At 36.4% G+C, this 18004-nt stretch overlaps 1 long non-coding RNA gene across 1 annotated transcript; it reads left to right on the top strand.

Moving 5' to 3' along the window:
• Nucleotides 1-4947: 4947 nt before the first annotated feature.
• Nucleotides 4948-9229, top strand: LOC129269874 (uncharacterized). The gene is made up of 4 exons (XR_010294813.1): nucleotides 4948-5073; nucleotides 5635-6010; nucleotides 6471-6643; nucleotides 9053-9229. It is a non-coding gene; the product is annotated as an uncharacterized LOC129269874 (long non-coding RNA).
• The last annotated feature ends 8775 nt before the right edge of the window (nucleotides 9230-18004 follow it).

Raw genomic sequence — 18004 nt, 5'->3', positions numbered from 1 at the left:
TCGAACGCTAGCCCTCTCAGGTGCTGTCTAAGTCACCCCACCCCCCTCCTCTATATCATATATATTGCCTATTTATTGGCAATTTCACCATTTTGGATCACCCATTGACATGATTGAGGCATAAGGGCATTTCTACTATATATCATACAGCCAATTTTATTTTTTTGCTATTACTTGGAGAGAAAAGCATGGGCTTTGGTATATCAGCTACACATTATTAAGAAGCGCTTGCACATCGAAACCTAGCCCTCTCAGGGCCTGTCTTAGTCAGCCTCTCCCCCTGTTTATTATGTTTATTGCCTGTGTATTTGAAATTACACCATTTTAAATCACCCATTGAGGCAAAAGGGCATTTCTACTATACAGTGCGTCCCAGAAAAAACGAAACCGAGATTAATCGATGATTTATCATAACTTAATCACAAATACAATAGACAAATGACCTACCAATGTAAAGCTTATAATCTCCTCTTGTATCTGATATTACTTAGATTATTCCTCATTCACGCATGAGTGAGCAAAAACAATTTGAAGAAAGGATACCAAAAACTCGTTTGGCGGGGGGTATCGGGATTTCAAAAAGAAACCCACATTTGTAAAAAGTTCAATATCTGCTCTTTAATTTGATACCTCAATTACAGAAAATGGTCAAGAAATAACAAAGTTCTGGTTATTTGAAAAAAGGCTTGTATTTCCATAATTTCATTAAATAAACGTTTTTTCACCAGTTTCCCACAGAAGCTAAGCATGGTGAACAAAAGACTTAATGCATGGCTGATAGTCAACAAAACGGAGTGTCAAGTAAGTTTGAACGCTTGCCTGGAGAACCTCTTCATTTTATGAAATTATTGAAATTCAAGCCTTATTTCAAATAACCAGAACTTTGTTATTTCTGAACCATTTTCTGTAATTGAGGTATCAAATTAAAGAGCAGATATTGAACTTTTTAAAAATGTGGGTTTCTTTTTTAAACCCAGATACAGCCCGCCAAATGACTTTTTGGTAGCCTTTCTTCAAATTGTTTTTGCTCACTCATGCGTGAATGAGGAATAATCTAAGTAATTTCAGATGAAACAGGAGATTCTAAGCTTTACAATGGTAGGTCATTTGTCTATTGTATTTGTGATTAAGTTATGATAAATCATCGATAAATCTCGGTTTCGTTTTTTGTGGGACGCACTGTATAGTACAGCCAATTTTATTTTCTTGCAATGACTTGGATAGGAAAGAGTAGGCTTTGCTCTATCAGCTATATATAAACAAGTGCTGGCAAATAAAAGCCTACCCCTCCGGGATGCAGTTGAAATCACCCCATGCCTTTTGCATTATTGCATATTTATTGAAAAAATCACCATTTTGAAACCCCCATTTAGGCAAAAAGGCGTTTCTGATTTATAGTTCTTCAACTTTTACTGCCTTGAAACCACTTAGGGAGGAAAGAATAGGTTTTGCCTTATCAGGCACATATAAAGAAGTGCCGGCAAATAAAAGCCTGCTCCCTTCAGGCGACTGTCGAAATTAACCCCCCCCCCCCCCCCCCCATCTTGAAATTCACCATTTTGGAGCCCCCATTGAGGCAAAAAGGCATTTCCGATATATAGTTCTGCCTTTTTTCACCCTTGAAACCACAAAGAATAAAGGCTTTGCTTTAAACAGCTACATATAAAGACATGCTTGAAAATAAAAGCATATCCCCATGAGAGGGCTGTTGAAATCACCCCACCCCTTTTTCATTATTGCTTATTTGAAAATTCACAATTTTGGAGCCCCCATTGAGGCCAAAAGGCGGTTCTGATATATAGTTCTGCCACTATCACCGCCTTGAAACTACTTGGACAGGAAAGAGTAGGCTTTCCTCTATCAGCTACATGTATATATAAAGAAGTGGCTCTACTATATACCAGAAACACCTTTTTTGCCTCAATGGGGGCTCCAAAATGGCGAGTTTTCCAGTGAATTGGCAAAAATCGTAAAAAAGGTGGGGTAACATCTATAGTCCCCTGAAGTGGGTCAGGCTTCGATATGGCAGCAATTCGACATATATAGCTGAAAGAGGGGAATCTACTCTCCAAACTCTTCCTCTCCAAATGGTTTCAAGAAAATGAAATCGGGTGTTTATATAGCAGAAGTGCATATTGCCTCAATGGGGCTCACAAATTGTGAATTTTCAAATAATTAGGCAATAATGCAAAAGGGGTGGGATGGTTTGACAGCCGCCCAGATGGGTAAGCTTCAATGTGCCAGCACTTCTTTATAGGTAGCTGATAGAGCAAAGCATATGCTGTCCTCCTTAATTGGTTTCAAGGCAGTAAAAGTGACAGAACTATATATCAGAGATGCCTTTTTGCTTCAATGGGGGCTCCAAAATGGTGAATTTCAACAAGTAGCCAAATACCGAAAATTAGTGGGGTAACTTTTACAGCCGCCTGGATGAGATAGGCTTTGATTTGCAAACACTTCTTTATATGGAGCTAATAGAGCAAAGCCTACTCTTTCCTCTCCTAGTCATTGCAAGAAAATAGAATTTGCTGTACTATATAGTAAAAACGCCCTTTTGCCTTAATGAGTGATCCAAAATTGTGAATGTCCAATAGATAGTCAAATACTGAAAATTGGTGAGGTAAATTCTACAGCCCTCGAACATTCTGAAGGGGATAGACTTCGATTTGCCAACACTTCTTTACAGCTGATAGAGCAAAGCCTACTCTTTCTTCTCCGAGTCATTGCAAGAAAATAAAATTGGCTGTACTATATAGTAGAAACGCGCTTTTGCCTCAATGGGTGATCCAAAATGGTGAAATATCCAATAAAATAGGCAATATAAATGATATAGAGGACGGGGGGGGGGGGTTGACTTAGACAGCCCCTGAGAGGGCTAGGGTTCGACGTGCCAGCGTTTATTATGTAGCTGGTAAACTCTACTCTACCCTACTCTTTCCTCTCTAAGTGGTCTCAAATCAATAAAATGGGATGTACAACAAAGCACAATCGCTTTTTGGCCTCAATGTTGTGAATTTTCAAATAAATTGGCAATATTAAGCAAAAGCTCCCCCTCCCCGAGAGGGGTAGGCTTCGATGTGCCACTTCTTTAGATGTAGCTGGTAGAAAAAAAGCCTACTATTTCCTCGCCAAGTGGTTTCAAAGCAATCAAAGTGGCTGTACTGTATAGCAGAAATGCCTGTTTTTGCCTCCATGGGTGCTCCAAAAAACAGTTATTTTTCTAACAAAATAATAGGCAATATACAACAACATGATATAGCAACGGGGGGGGGGGGGGGGGGGGGGGGAGGACTTCGACACCCCCACCCCCTGAAAATGTTAGGCTTCGATGTGCCAACATTTTGTTTTATGTAGCTGATAGAGTGATAGAGAAAAGCCTACTCTTAACTCTGCAAGTGATTAACTAGCGGAGATAATTGCATTTAAGTTTTAACTATACATTATACATACATGTATTATATATACATGTTATACGTATTAATCTATGGAAATGCATACAAAAAGTGACATATTCAAGCTTGATACCTTATAAATTTGCTTTAAAAAATGATACAGAGTTGAAATTTCATCCACATGATAATAATATATCAATTAAGTTTTCAGGAACATTTCAAGGTAATTGATTAATTTTTCATAGAATTATGTAAAATCATGTATTTGTAAAATTTTTAATTTTTGGGAAAAAATTACAAAAAATACAGTTTTCTACTTAAAATCTCAGCCAAATGACCTACTTATCCCCTATAAATAGTACCAAATTGTAGAGAATTTACTTGGCTTTCATATGACACTAATTTTATGGCAATTGAATGCTTATGTCAAAATCTATGTACGAAAATTCAAATTCTCGGAAAATATGGCGGCCATTTTGAAAAAAGCGCCCTCACAGATTAATTTTCAGGATACAGCCTGTTTACCTCATATATTCATATTCAGCGTAAAAAAATGGTCTAGAGGCACTATATGAAAATTTCTCCTTCTCCAAGTGGCACCTTGCTCAGTTATAACCCGGACTATACCGGAAGCACGCGCACACATGTATTACAGGGAAAAAAAGACGGATGTAGCTCACTTTTTATGGTACAGAAAAAAAAAACGCACTTGGCAATTTGAAACTGTGCTTGTCGTAAATTGAAAGTTACTTGATTTTGGCTTTTCAGATATTTAAATTACATGTATGATATGGCTTCACTGCTCACTCACGGCGGGCACAATTACCTGGAAAATATTTGGGCCTGGTCGTCAAAATTTTGATGATTTTGGGGGTTTATGGGCGCAATTGATGGCTTTATGAGCGCCCGCTTATTTCAAGGCTTGGACGTGTGGTAGCGAGAACGTTTACCTAAATATTTTTCAGTTCCTGATGACAAAGCAATGTGATGAAGGGGCATGGTATACTCATTTGTTTGATATCAAATTCGTCATGATAGCACAAATATTTTATAAGATACAGTAAATTGTATGATGTTTGGCAAGTGCCAACTTTTCTTTGAATTTCCTGGGTGTATGTAAACTTCTGGCCTCAACTGTACTTTGTAAGGGTGGATCCACCACAACAAAAAGTTTGAATTGCAGGTTTGAACTATACAATGATAGCATTCAATGAATAGATGGTTGTCTGATAAAAAGCACCATTATTTATACAGGTATGTCTTCTATTCAGGTTGCCACTGAACGTGGTTGCTGATGTCTGGGAGAATTCCACAGGGTCAGCCCTGCATGAGCCCCATGATTAGAAGTTGGTGATCTTAAGTTTTCATGTACATGTAGTTTCTATAGTTATTTGGATTTTTTTGTAATTGTAAAGGTTAGCCTTTACGTCTAGTATTGACGCAAAGTTTGTACAGGGAAAATATAGCATTCAGCATGTGTCTAGATATTTTAGCAATTGTGTTATTTGTTAAAATGTTTTTAGACACTGAAAATGCATGTTTGCCTTTTTTGTAGGCCCGTGAAGCTGTACGGAGCGTAAAGGTGGCCCAGAGACAGATGGAAAAAAGATGAAGAACAATTGACAGCGATTCCCTACGAAGGCACTTGAAGACAGAGCAGACATCAAATCAGCAGCAATGGGTAAGATTGATTCAGTAATATCAATAAAAGTTAATGCAGGATTTTTCTGTGAAAGTGCTGATTTGACTCATTTTGTCTACTGTAAGAACTTTCTACTAATCTACATAGTCAACACTTCATTAGTAGAAAGGACCTTTTTTTTCAAATACTGCTGAAAGTAGTGACTAAATTTAAATTCGAAATGGAAAAGTGAATAACTTTCTTTTGCTTCCCAAGAAAAAAAGATTATTGTTGCTGCCCTCGATGATACTGAAATAGATGATGATAATGTTAATTAATGAGGATACAAACCAGTTGATGAAGATAACATGGTGAAATGACGATGATGGTGATGATGATGATGATGTATTGATGATCTGTGGTGATAATGATGATTGAGATGATGATGACGACAACGATGGCGATGATGATAATGATGGTGATGATGATTATGACGATGATGATGATGATAACGATGGTGAATTGGTGATGGTGATGATGATGATAATGATGATGATGATAATTATCGATGCTAATATTGACAATTACTCTAATCTTCCATCCATCTAAATTCATCTGCAGACAATGACGATGGTGTGAGAGAGCAAGACAAGATCTGGGGCCTGTTTCATAAAAGACTTTCAACTGTTGCAACTTTGCCATTATTGTAACTACCATGGTAACATGGCTCAACAGCCAATCAAAATCGAGGTCTCAGTTACAATAGTGGCATGGTTACCATAATTGTAATTCTTTATGAAACGGGACCCATGGAGGAACGCCATCATGACAGACAGAGGGAGAGGATCTTTGCCAGTACAGCTCCTTCTGATAAACGATCTTGGAGAAACAGAGAGAACGGGATGTGAGTGAGAAGATTCCCCTTGGTCTTCCTAATGCTGGAGGAGGCAGATCAGATGTTGCACAGTTTGATCAGAGGTTATTCAATCCGTCAAAGGTAAGAACCCTTTGAGGGTTGACAAATCAAAGGTCTTAAAGATTAAGCTCCATACTTTTTTGTCAAGTTCTCTGTTAGTAAACAAAATGTGGTTCACAGAGTTTGGGCAACATAAATCAAGGTTTTCAGAATGCCTATGTGTTTGTTGTGATTTTGGTTATATAGAAAGAAAATATAGTTTAATATCACATATGATGTACATGTACACACACAATGAAATTCCTGGTATGAACATGTAATATTCAGACGAGCGTTAAGGTGTCATTTGAACATATTTAGATCCCTGCTGGTTGAGGAGAACTCTAACAGTTTCAATTGCGGAAGATAAGAAAACAGTGCTGGATGAAGGATCAGAATATATATACAGATGAAGACGATGAATTGTAACATGATGAAAATAAAGATGATAATGATGATGACAATTGCTTTAATATTCAATCTATTTTAAATTCATATCTAGACAATGAAGACAATTTGAGAGAGCAAGACACGATCAGGGAGGAACGCCATCATGACAGACAGAGGGAGAGGAACTTTGCCCGTAAAGGATGTTAGTGAGAAGATTGCCCTTGGACTGGAGGAGGCAGATCAGATGATACACAGTTTGATCAGAGGTTATTCAATCCGTCAAAGGTAAGAACCCTTTGGAGTTAAAGATATGCTCCGGGCTGAGAATAATATGATTTAAACAGATAGAGAAAAATCAGACAAACAAAATACTGAAAATTTGATCAAACTCGGACTAGGAATAACAAAGTTATGGCATTTTAAAGATTTGCATTATCCTGGTGAAACAGTTCTGGGCATGTCTTCATGAATATTCAATGAGCAGTTTGATGATGTCATATCCCCACTTGTTCTTTTGTATTTTATTGTATGAAATTAGGCTTATTCAAATTTTTCTTCCAAGAACTGAAAAAATTGAATTGACAACTGATTTAGTGCATTAGATATTCATTGCTGCAACTTATTTTATTATAAAGGAGACACATTAATATTCACACATGTATGAAAAAATGAAACAATTATGATTTCATGTAATAATATAAGAAAAAAGAAAGTTGGGATGTGACATCAGCCCACCTCATGAATATTCATGATGACGTGCATATAACTATTTTCACAAAGTATTGCTAAACTTTAAAATTCAATAACTTCATTATTTGTTATTCGATTGTGATGAAATTTAAGTAGTTTGCTCTGTGAATTTTACTCCATTTATTTATATATAAATATTTTCAGCCCGGAGTATCCCTTTAAGAAACAGAAGACCTGTATCCTGTTTGGGTGTTGATACTAGCATCCCCCCTCAACACTTTTTGCGATAAATCTGCAGTGGGAAAAAACTGACGGCATGCTGTGCCATGACTTTTCTTTCTAGCCTTGTGCAACTTTTGAAACCAGATTTGCGCCCTCCCCCCCCCCCCCCCCCCCCCCGGTTGGCAGTTCAGAAATAATGCAGAATTTTGTAAGTGCATGTCAGACCCAAAATTGCTTAATAACGTGAATTCATGTGCAAATTGTGTTTTTAGCCAAAATTTATAAATTTGTCATTATTTCCACTATTTTGCAATTAAACTCAATTAATTTCTACTTGTTTGTGGTCGGAATATAGTCGCTGACGATTTCATTGAAAAACATTAAAAGAAGAAGTAAAAAAAACAATGAAATACATAAGAAATTAAAAAACACAATATAATACTCAGAAAAAATTTTGTGATCTTAATTTTTTCTCAGAATTATATCTTACATGCACACACCCATTGTTGTTGCGATCGCGTGGTCAACGGCCGTGATCATGGCACCCCCAATCAGCACCCCCAATGTCATGGTCAACTGGGTGGTTAAAGGAGAATGAAACCCTTGAAACCAGCTGAATCCATATCAATGAGAAAAATCAAAGAAACATATTGTTGAAAGTTTGAGGAAGATTGAATGAATAATAAGAAAGTTATGAGCATTTGAATATTGAGATCACTAATGCCATGTAGTTGCTCCCATTGGCAATGCGACCAAGATCTGTGATGTCACACACGTACAACTCCCTCATTACTTTAGTACTTATTTCACTTATATTCTCACTTTTATAGAGTCTATCACAAGGTGAGGTGTTCTCTTTATGAGAGGACAAGTACAGAGGTTTCACAACATTATATCATTGATGAATTGTTTGTCATATGATTAGATTGAGCAAAAAGAGATGTTTTGGGGTATATTTTCAGTGTCCAAAAGGGGAGAGTTGTTCATCTGTGACATCATAGATCTTGGTCGCATTGCCAATGGGAGGATCTCCATAGCATTAGTGATCTCGACATTCAAATGCTCATAACTCTTCTATTGCTAGTCCTATTTTACTCAAACTTTTGTTGATCTTATTCTTTGATTTTTCTGCTTTCACAAAAGCTAACTTGCTCCAAGAGTTTCATTCTCCTTTAAGTTATAGTTTGCTAACTTTGCTTTATAAATAGAGCATTCCCGGAAGCAGAATTGTTGGAGGACAAATGATAGGTGTAGTCCTACATAATAATGCTCATCTGTGTATAATTTATTAATTGACCATAATATTAATCAAACAATAGTCATTTTTAGGAGCTATCTTTTTCTCCACATTGGGGCAGTTGCAGAATTTTGGGGGCTATTTCTTTCACTTTAAGGGCTACTTTTTAGGGTAACGAGCAATTATGCAGTAAAAGCAAAATATCATACTGCCATAGTTATTAGTTAGAATATTGGTTTTCTAAATGATCTTAAAATTGTCTGTGACAGATCTTGGGGCTACTCTAGAAATAATGGTCGCCCCAAAGCATTCATTTTTGGGGAATTTACGGGTGATTTGCCTGTCACAAGGATGAAATGGCCCGTCGCCCTCATATACATGTACTCCCAACACTGATTGGAATGAAGAATTTATTCAAATCTTATAATTTTGATGATTCTCATTCAAACACCAGATCTCAAGTAAATTTTTAACATCGGTATCTTACAATTTTAAAAATCCCAACCAGAACTAAATTTTATCTAAATTTATTTTTCACTCCCCAGCAAGCACAGAGTGCTATCCATGAGAGCAAAGCCCTGAAATCAAGGGTTCATCTGGTAGACATGGCCCAAGAGGAAGGACCCTGATTACGAGCAGGTCATTGCGATGCTGGTGGATTAACTAACAGATTTGGCTCAAAAGTCAAGAAAATGCCTGGAAATATGCCACCAGAAGTAGTGGTAAGTTGTGCAGTATTTGTGATTTTTATCTATTTAAGGTGACATACTTTAATACCAGGGCCCCCGTCTTATGAAGAGTTACAATTGATCCAATCAATCTCAACTGTATGGAAATCCATCCATACTCTATTTTTTTTCTACAGGAAATTTGCACAATTTCTTAAATGAACAAAGAGAATCACACCGAGTCTTCAAGAGAACAATGAATGTATGAATATACATCATATCTAGGAAATATTTTGAAGAAATTTGCATGTTAGATGTTGACGTTGCTGGCCGTCCATAGCTGTGATTGATCGGACCAATCGCAACTCTTTGTAAGGCAGGGCCCTGTTGTAACGTTTCGAGTCTTATTACATCATGTTATTTGCCACAGACATTGTAATTGATGAATGCCAATCCCAACTTTTGCTCGTAATACTTGTGATATGGTGAACAATCACTTTTAATTGTCTCCATTTGGATCGGGTTGATTTTTGTGACGTACCAGAAATAAGAAACTGTGTCTCATTTACTCGGCAAATATCTTCCAATGGTTACTTCAGCAAACATGGTGTCCGCAAAGAATAACGAATTTAACAACATTAGGGTGTTGCAACTTCAGACCTGTCAATCTATTGCCAATAATATATGAATGTGATGTCCATGTAATATTGGTAAAAAATGTTGATTTGAACTTCAACAAATCCAGAAATGATTTCAGGATTAAACATGAATAACTATGGCAGAAGACCTTCCTCACATTGACACATCAATCTGAGCCACATCTGAATTGATCTTCACTGTAAAATAGATAGTTGATACCTACGTTACATGAACATCTTGTAATTTTTTGGTCACCCAACCCAATGGACTTACCCACTAACTGAAGTTGGGATAAAGTCAATGATAATTTGCTTGCAATTTTCTATGAATAAACACAGCAAAGTGTTCAATCGCCAACTTCAAAATGTATGTCACATTTTTACATTACTCTCACGTGGGTATGAAGCCTTTCTGCCAAAAGGAAGAACCCATTCCCTTGCAATGTATTTTTGGCAATAGGAAACACCCTTTCTAATGAGGGCCCCATTACACAAAACTTAGCGCTTGATTGTAGGGTTGTTTTCACTCATGATTCAATTGATCATTATATGCAATCAAGCATTAATCTTTGTGTTATGAGACCAAACGTTGCTAAGAAGCATTTGGCTCTAAATCTAATTTTTGGCTACAGGAAACACCATATCTTTTTAACCAGGATTTTCCTTTTTTTGTAATGAGGGCCCCATTACACAAAACTTAGTGCTCGATTGTAGGGCTGTTTTCACTCATGAATCCATTGATCATTATGTGCACTCATTATTCCATTGGTCATTATGTGCAATCAAGCATGAATCTTTGTGTTATGAGACCAAATGTTGCTAAGAGGCAATTGGCTCTAAATCTTTCTTTTTTTGGGGGGGCCATAGGACACACCTTTTTTACAGGCTCTTCCTACTTTTCTAATGAGGGCACCATTACACACCTCTTTCGCTTGATTGTAGGGCTGTTTTCACTCTTGATTCCATTGATCATCATGTGCAATCAAGTGTTCAAATCAACTTTATAAACGTTCAGATCAACTTTACAATCGATCATAAAGCTTTGTGTTACAAGACCCATTGCTAAGAGGCATCCTTGCTACATGTATATTGGTTAATTAGTGACTGCATATTGCGTAAGTGTTGAGTATACCATTGACTATTATTGATCATTTAACTTATTACTCTTCATTTTTGTGTCATTTAGCTGTAGCCATTATAACAAGGGAGAGAGAACCTGAGAAGAGTATGGATGGATTCACTTTCCGGTTTGTCTTGTCAAAACTAAAGGACCTATTCACTTTTAAGCGGAGGCTAAGGAGACAGTGAAGGCTGTGAAGGCACTGGTTTAATGTAAGTCAAGAGCATGCATCTTATTTCATCTGGTGACAATACGTACTACCTGTTGTACTGCCAGCTGGTTGATTACCATGCATTCATCTCAATTCTTATATAAATAAGTAAATATTGTCACCCTAAAACCAAAGTATGCTATGATAAAAGCTGAGCTCCCTTTTTAAGTCATCCAACAGAATTCAGGAAGGAAATACATCTTGTTTTAAAAGTACACATGTCAAAATGTCTGATTTATATCTTGCTTAAAATTAATGTCTGTAAATGATTCAGATGCATACATAAGTCTTTATAGTAATAGTTATAGCAAATGTCTTTGTGTACCGGGAAGGATAAGGGTCAGTTGTGGAACATAGACAAATCACATCACTGCTACCCACTCCTACTATGGATAACACAAATCATATCAACAGTACTTTCAACCTGGGGCCCGTCTTACAAAGAGTTGTGATTGATCCGATCAATTGCAACTATGGAAATCCAGCAAAGTTCAAAAGATTTTCTAGATATAAATGTATATCCATAAATTCATCATCTTGACAATTTGGTGTGTTCTCCTTTGTTTACAAAGGACATTTTGCAAATTTTCTGTAGAAAAAAATATGACATGGATGGATTTCCATAGAGATATAATTGATTGTATCAGTCGTAACTCTTTGTAAGACGGGACACTGATGTGGAAGCAGAATCAATGACATGTCTGTATAGAGTTTTCTGACGCTTGTCAAGGCTGCATGTGTACAAGACTGTGTAAATACAACAAACTGAAAAGGGAATAGAACAACATTCACCAGTAGTACATCTGTCCCGATTCAAACTTCGATTAACTTCCTATGTACATGTGTCACAGTACAATGAATGTTTTCGAAAAGGAAATGTTGTTTATGATATTTTATTCTTTCACTTTACACTTGCAGTCGTGCAGTACGATGTTTGCAGCATGGATACACCCCCTATCTGGTGTTAAACATATTCCAAGTATAAAAGAGAGAGATGGTCTACCAGAAACAAGGACATGACACAAATCTTGAAATCTTCATCTACATGGAATATCTGGTTTGAGAACATTTGGTGTTTTTGGGAAGTATGACACAAAACAGACAATGGATTTGACACCATACTCTTTGTAGACATCCTTCACCTTGTGTATTATAATCTTAGTATCAAATATGTGACTCGCATATATATGCATTCACTACTCATAAACCCATTTTTGTTATGTATTTTATGATGATTTTTTATGTAGTGCCAAGGAGCAGGTCCAAGCTGTTATTTCCAGGGGTGTGAGAGTTCAGCTTTTTAGCTGATATTTAGCTTTTTTTCTTTTTGGTTTTGATTTTCAGCTAAATGTGAGCTCATTTTACTTATACTTTTACTTACAAATTCAGCTTATTTTCATTACTTTCAGATCTTTTTATTTGTCATCACTCAGACCCCTGTATTTCTTTGCTGATAATACACATGTTAAATACGTGCTTTGTAATATAAAGAATGGTTTCTTGGAATAATTTTGCTTAACCCTAATAAGACTGGCCAGAGTATTTTTGAGATTTCGGCCGGTGATGGCAAAATCACAACAAAAATCGCACCACCCCATGATGTAATCTACAATTTTTTTTTTTAGAATTCTAATTTACTTTTAATTTATTTTGCTTATTTATGCATGAAATTATAATTATAATTTGGTCAAGGGAGGCCTTTAATGTCCCCACCCCCAGTCTTTTTAGGGTCAAAGTTGGAAATATTTGCAAGTATTGTTAGGCTTATGCTTCATTAGAAATAAAATGGTGTTGTTTTGGATTTAACTTTGGGCCATCGCACACCTTACGATTGGTACAAATCTGTGACTATTCTACCATCCCTATTAGAATAAAAATAAATTGAATAGTAATGATGTCATAGTAACTGTACGATTGCCTACAATTTGAAACCAATTTAGCCTTTACGCCAGAATAATGGCTTGTAATCATCCACAATTGTTTAATTAGTATTCTTACAGTTAAATTGAATCTCAAATAAAATAATCAAAATGCCATTTTTCCAAATTTGGTTTGTGGACCAGTCGTAAGATGTGCGGAGGCCTTTAGTTTAATAATAATAATAATAGAGTATTTCTTAAGCGCCAAATCCACATTGATTATGTGCTCAAGGCGCTGTTTACAACTTTATCTCAATGAAATTTGTATTTTTTGTGCTGACTATTCTGCAAAAGTGGAACCAAAGGTTTTCCAGAGTTTTTCCCATTTGTGTTTTATCTCTGGTTTTTTACCCTGGATCTACTTGTCGTAGAATTTTCAGCACAAATTCCCCCCCCTCCCCCGAAATTTTGCGTATAATACCTAATGTATATAATGTTTAATTTTCCATGAATATTGCTATCATTAATATATCTGTCCAGTTTTCGGTCAATTATTACATCAAGAAAGTTTATAATATGAACATTTTCAATTTCAGTATTATCTATTTCAATTGCTAAATTAGAGAAATGGAGTATTACAGAATACCATGTATTCAGTGTTTGTTTAGGCCTCTCAGCAGCAAACAAAGTTCATTTTAATCCAATTCAATCAAATATCCAAGTATATTTCCATACTGGACATGTTAAGGGCAGAAATATGAGGATTTAACATTAACTTAAAAAAAAGATAAATTGTTTGTATTCAAAGAGCTAATTTCTGAACCAGTCAAATGCAACATCCCTGACACCATACAATGTAGCTCCTGAGCTTGAAATGTAGTATTACATTGTTAGGAGAATCAATAGCTTTGCTTCGGTCAATGAATAAAATTTTAAAGAAATTTTTATAGTCCCAGATATTTATGGTGCCAATCGTGTGACTGTTACTATTTAAAAAAAAAACCCTAAGTATAGTGTTCGAAAAAATGATTTTATGTTTATATCTGATCATCTTAAATTCATGAAAAGTTTATGACAGTAACATAAGAATTCTGGGGTGTGTTTCACAAATGGATATAAACTAAACATAAAACTAAGTCATGCTTAAGTTTTCATGTGCATATGATGTTTGATGGGCAGATTAATTGATTAATACGCAGTAGAGCGCATCCTCTGAACGTGAGCCAATCAATTCAGGGATCTGTTTTCTATATTTTTTTCCACATAAAAGTGGAAATTTAAGAGCAATTTTTAGTCACACTTAATTTTTGTGAAACACCCTTCTGATTTCTCTTATATGTAAGATGTACTTGTATGTCAGATAGCTTGGACCTGCTCTATTGTGTACGATTGTCTGTACTATAGTCTGTATACTTGCTTTGATTCATGATTTTATTTTTCTGTCTTGAAAAAAAATGTAAGACCAGCAGCCCAGAAGATTCATTCAAGTTGGAGGACCATAGCAGTTGACCTCTTTGATTGATGGGGTAGGCCCTTGACCCTCACAAACATGACTTCCAGTCTGGTTTGAGCCGGGATCTTCCTGCCAGAATCACCCAATTAGTGACGTCACGACTGAGAGATCTATTTTTTAGTGTGCAGAGAAGGCCACTGGACACTGTTGTGCATAGTATACAACGCTGATAATGTAAGTGCTTTATTCTTGAATTTAATGATGTTCTGCTTAGCCAAGAGTATGCGAGACAATGCAATAAGTTTTTCAGCAATTATAACTCTTAGAGCAGTAATTATTGTGGAAATATTTGGGAGCAGTTTCACCCAGACTAATTTTTATCCATATTTATCTTAATTGCACTTTTTTAATCCTTTACATTTTCAATAATCTTAAAAATGAAATTCTTTAAAAAAATCTTTTAAAACAATCCCATTCGTGAAGGCAAGTTTGATAAATTTTAAGGGACCTATACAAAATCCTTATTATTCTGTATACAAAATCCTCATTCCTCAAAAAAAATTTTTTTTAATGACTGTAGCCCCTGCTTTTTACCATTACTGTCAATTCCTCATTCCTGTTTTCTTCTGTGGGCTTTGTGTCTCAATCTGTTTATCTTTATTGTAGTCTCTCTATTCTCCCTTGTTTCTGGTCGTTCCCTTTCTTATTCCTCAATCCTCTCTCATTCTCATTACTCCACCCTCCTCCCCTAACTTTTCCCTCTCCTCTCACCTCGACAATATTTTAATTATCAGTTGATCCATGAATTGCAGTATCTTCTGTACTTCCCTGTACTATCTGCTCTAGCTGTCAATATCAACATGATATTCTCCATGACTGATATAAGAAATATGCTAAGAAAAAAAAAATACAAGGCAATTATGAATATTTGCTTACTTTGATCTCATTTTTACATCAATTGCAAAGCCATATGAAAAAGTTAGTATAAATTGTTTTGCAATAGTTACTCCCTTTTTCTGTACAGGTTTATTTTTTTGATATTTGAACTATACCCTTACTCACTCCCCATTCACCATGAACGCTGAGGTGTATCCATCACATAATCACAGAACTTGTAGAGATTTAACGGCTTGCGGCGGAATGACATACGATACTGTGATGAAGGTAGATTCTCAGTATCGGTTTGTCTGCCAAAAAATTGTATTCACTCAAAAGTATAAAGTTTTCATCCATTTTATGAGGATTGTGTGCTTTAATGGTTTTTCCACAATGTGTAAAAAAAAAAATGCTCCATCAATCACAGCAATACATGTTAGTCATGAATCTGGTTTCAGAAGTGCAATGTCAAGTTTTATCTCTATATTTCCGGCAGTTGTCATGTTCTTTTCTAGTCATTTTACAAGAGTCTTACCATTTAAATGCTTTTAAGTTAACCCTTATCAGTATTTTAAATGGGCCCTTTGCATGTTTGTCAAATTTTTTGTCAATGGAGCGGTTTGGCCAAGATGGGTTTTTGGCTCGATGGCTTTGTTCAAGATCGTGCAAGGATTTGTTTGAACGCCGAATAGACCTGGGCTAGTGATAACCGTTTGCGTCTGCACAGAGAAGGCAAGGAAGGGACTGTTGAGCAGTTTTTGAAGAGACTTCTGTTGAGTGCTGGTTTCTGGAAATTTGTTTCAACTGAATGTGAAAACTTTGTATTTGGGGTGCTTGGAAACCACCTTGGTTTAATGTGCTTTCGGTACCCATGTATACCCTTGTCAGTGATTCAGGAAGAAGGGACCTATGGCTTCCACTCAATAGATTCACTTTGATTGTATCTTCGCTGATGCCAAATTTCTAGGTGATTGATTGCTCATTAAGACATTGTCCTCCCATGGAAATGATCCAGTGCGACAACATCTGCATCCCTTGCTCTTGTACCATCTAAAGATATTTCATGGGAACTTTTTTTTCACCGCCTTCCTGATGACATCCAGAGCACATTTGCAGACCTTCGTAGAATTGGTTCCTTCTTGTTCATGGCCTTTCTGATCATGTCTCAGAGATATTGGAATTTCTCCACCAAGGTTCCGTTTCATAAAGACTTGTTATAATAACAATTGAACAGTTTCTATAGAAAGTTGCTATCAGCCAATCAGATTGGAGGATTTCAGTAGCTTTTAACTGTTATTGCAAATGTGTTGTTAAAACAAGTTTTGTGAAATGGACCCTCTTTCCTTGGCTTTATGTGAGGAGGTGCTGGGCCATTCGTCCAACTTCTGATCTATGGGCGGGAGAGTGATCCACCAGATTGTCAACCATCTGAATTCTCCGATGTCCATTTTTTTCCTTTTGCAATAATTTCGTCATCGTTTGGCAGTTTTTCCTAGAGGAACATTAAGTCATACCCCATGTGAACAAGGATTTCATTTATTCACTTGGCTGAATTTATGTGAGAGGGATTGCTTTATTTTGGAATGCATTTGATGGAACTTGGCGTATCTGATTTTATAGGTTCATCCAGTTGTCTTTCAAATTCACATTAGCTCTCTACTGTGGTTAAAGACTTACTTGGTCCATACCTGAGCTGCTTTCATGGGATTCACCCACTTAGGTCATAAAGGATAGTGACATGGTCTACGAGGAGGAAAGGCCTGAAACTCCTTGAGGAGCCTCATCATCATCTACACATGGATGGCAGGGACTAAGGGATACTCTGGCCTGTTAATCACCCAGCTTTGACATTTCCTATTTGAAGATAGAGGAGTTTGATTGGATAAATTCTTCTGGTAGAGTGTGCCGGTGGCTGAAGAATGGTTTCCTACCTGCAATCTGGAAAGAGTTCTGGAAAAGTTTTTTGGGTACTGTCTGTGAAATTTGACATGGCTTCTTAATGACCCTTTGGCTTAAGAAATGGTTTCCTACATCCCAGTCTAAAAAAAACATTTATTTTGGATGCTGTTTGACATTGTTCTTCTGGTTGATTGTTTCAGCTGTCAGTGACCCCTTTGGTTTCCTACGTCCCAGTCTGGAACAAGGTTTAGAGATATTTATGGGGTTGCTGTCTCTTTAAATTTGACATTGCACTTTGTGACTAGGATACATGCATTGTACTGCATTGATTGATGAGCTTTTTTTAAAACCATTGTGGGATATAAAGTGCACTTCCTCAGGACGAGCCTATATTGAGGGTTTAACCTAATTAGATCTAGATTCACATATCTTGTTTTCCCGTCTGATCTGGCCTCATCTCTCAGAGTTGTGTGGAGATAGTGATGGATACATTATGCAAGTCCAAAACATTTGGTGGTGAATAGATAAAATGACCATTATGGGGAAACAAAGAAAACAATGAAAACAAGACATAGCAAAACAAAAGTATACTTTTTCCTGTTGGTTTAATAAAAAATATTCACCAACATGCTGTTTACAGTGCAGTTCTTAGAAACAGGATTGCATCATGTACAGAAAAGGGTGTAATTATTTGTAAAATTGCTTTTATATTTTCCATTTTCATTTGAAAAGTGCATGCTTTTATTTTGGATATAGGTAAAACCACAATAGGC

Source organism: Lytechinus pictus, chromosome 10 (genome assembly GCF_037042905.1).
Source record: "Lytechinus pictus isolate F3 Inbred chromosome 10, Lp3.0, whole genome shotgun sequence".
Classification (NCBI taxonomy): Eukaryota; Metazoa; Echinodermata; class Echinoidea; order Temnopleuroida; family Toxopneustidae; genus Lytechinus; species Lytechinus pictus.
The sequence above is the reverse complement of the archived record's forward strand: the minus strand, read 5'-3'. Positions and strand labels throughout refer to the sequence as shown.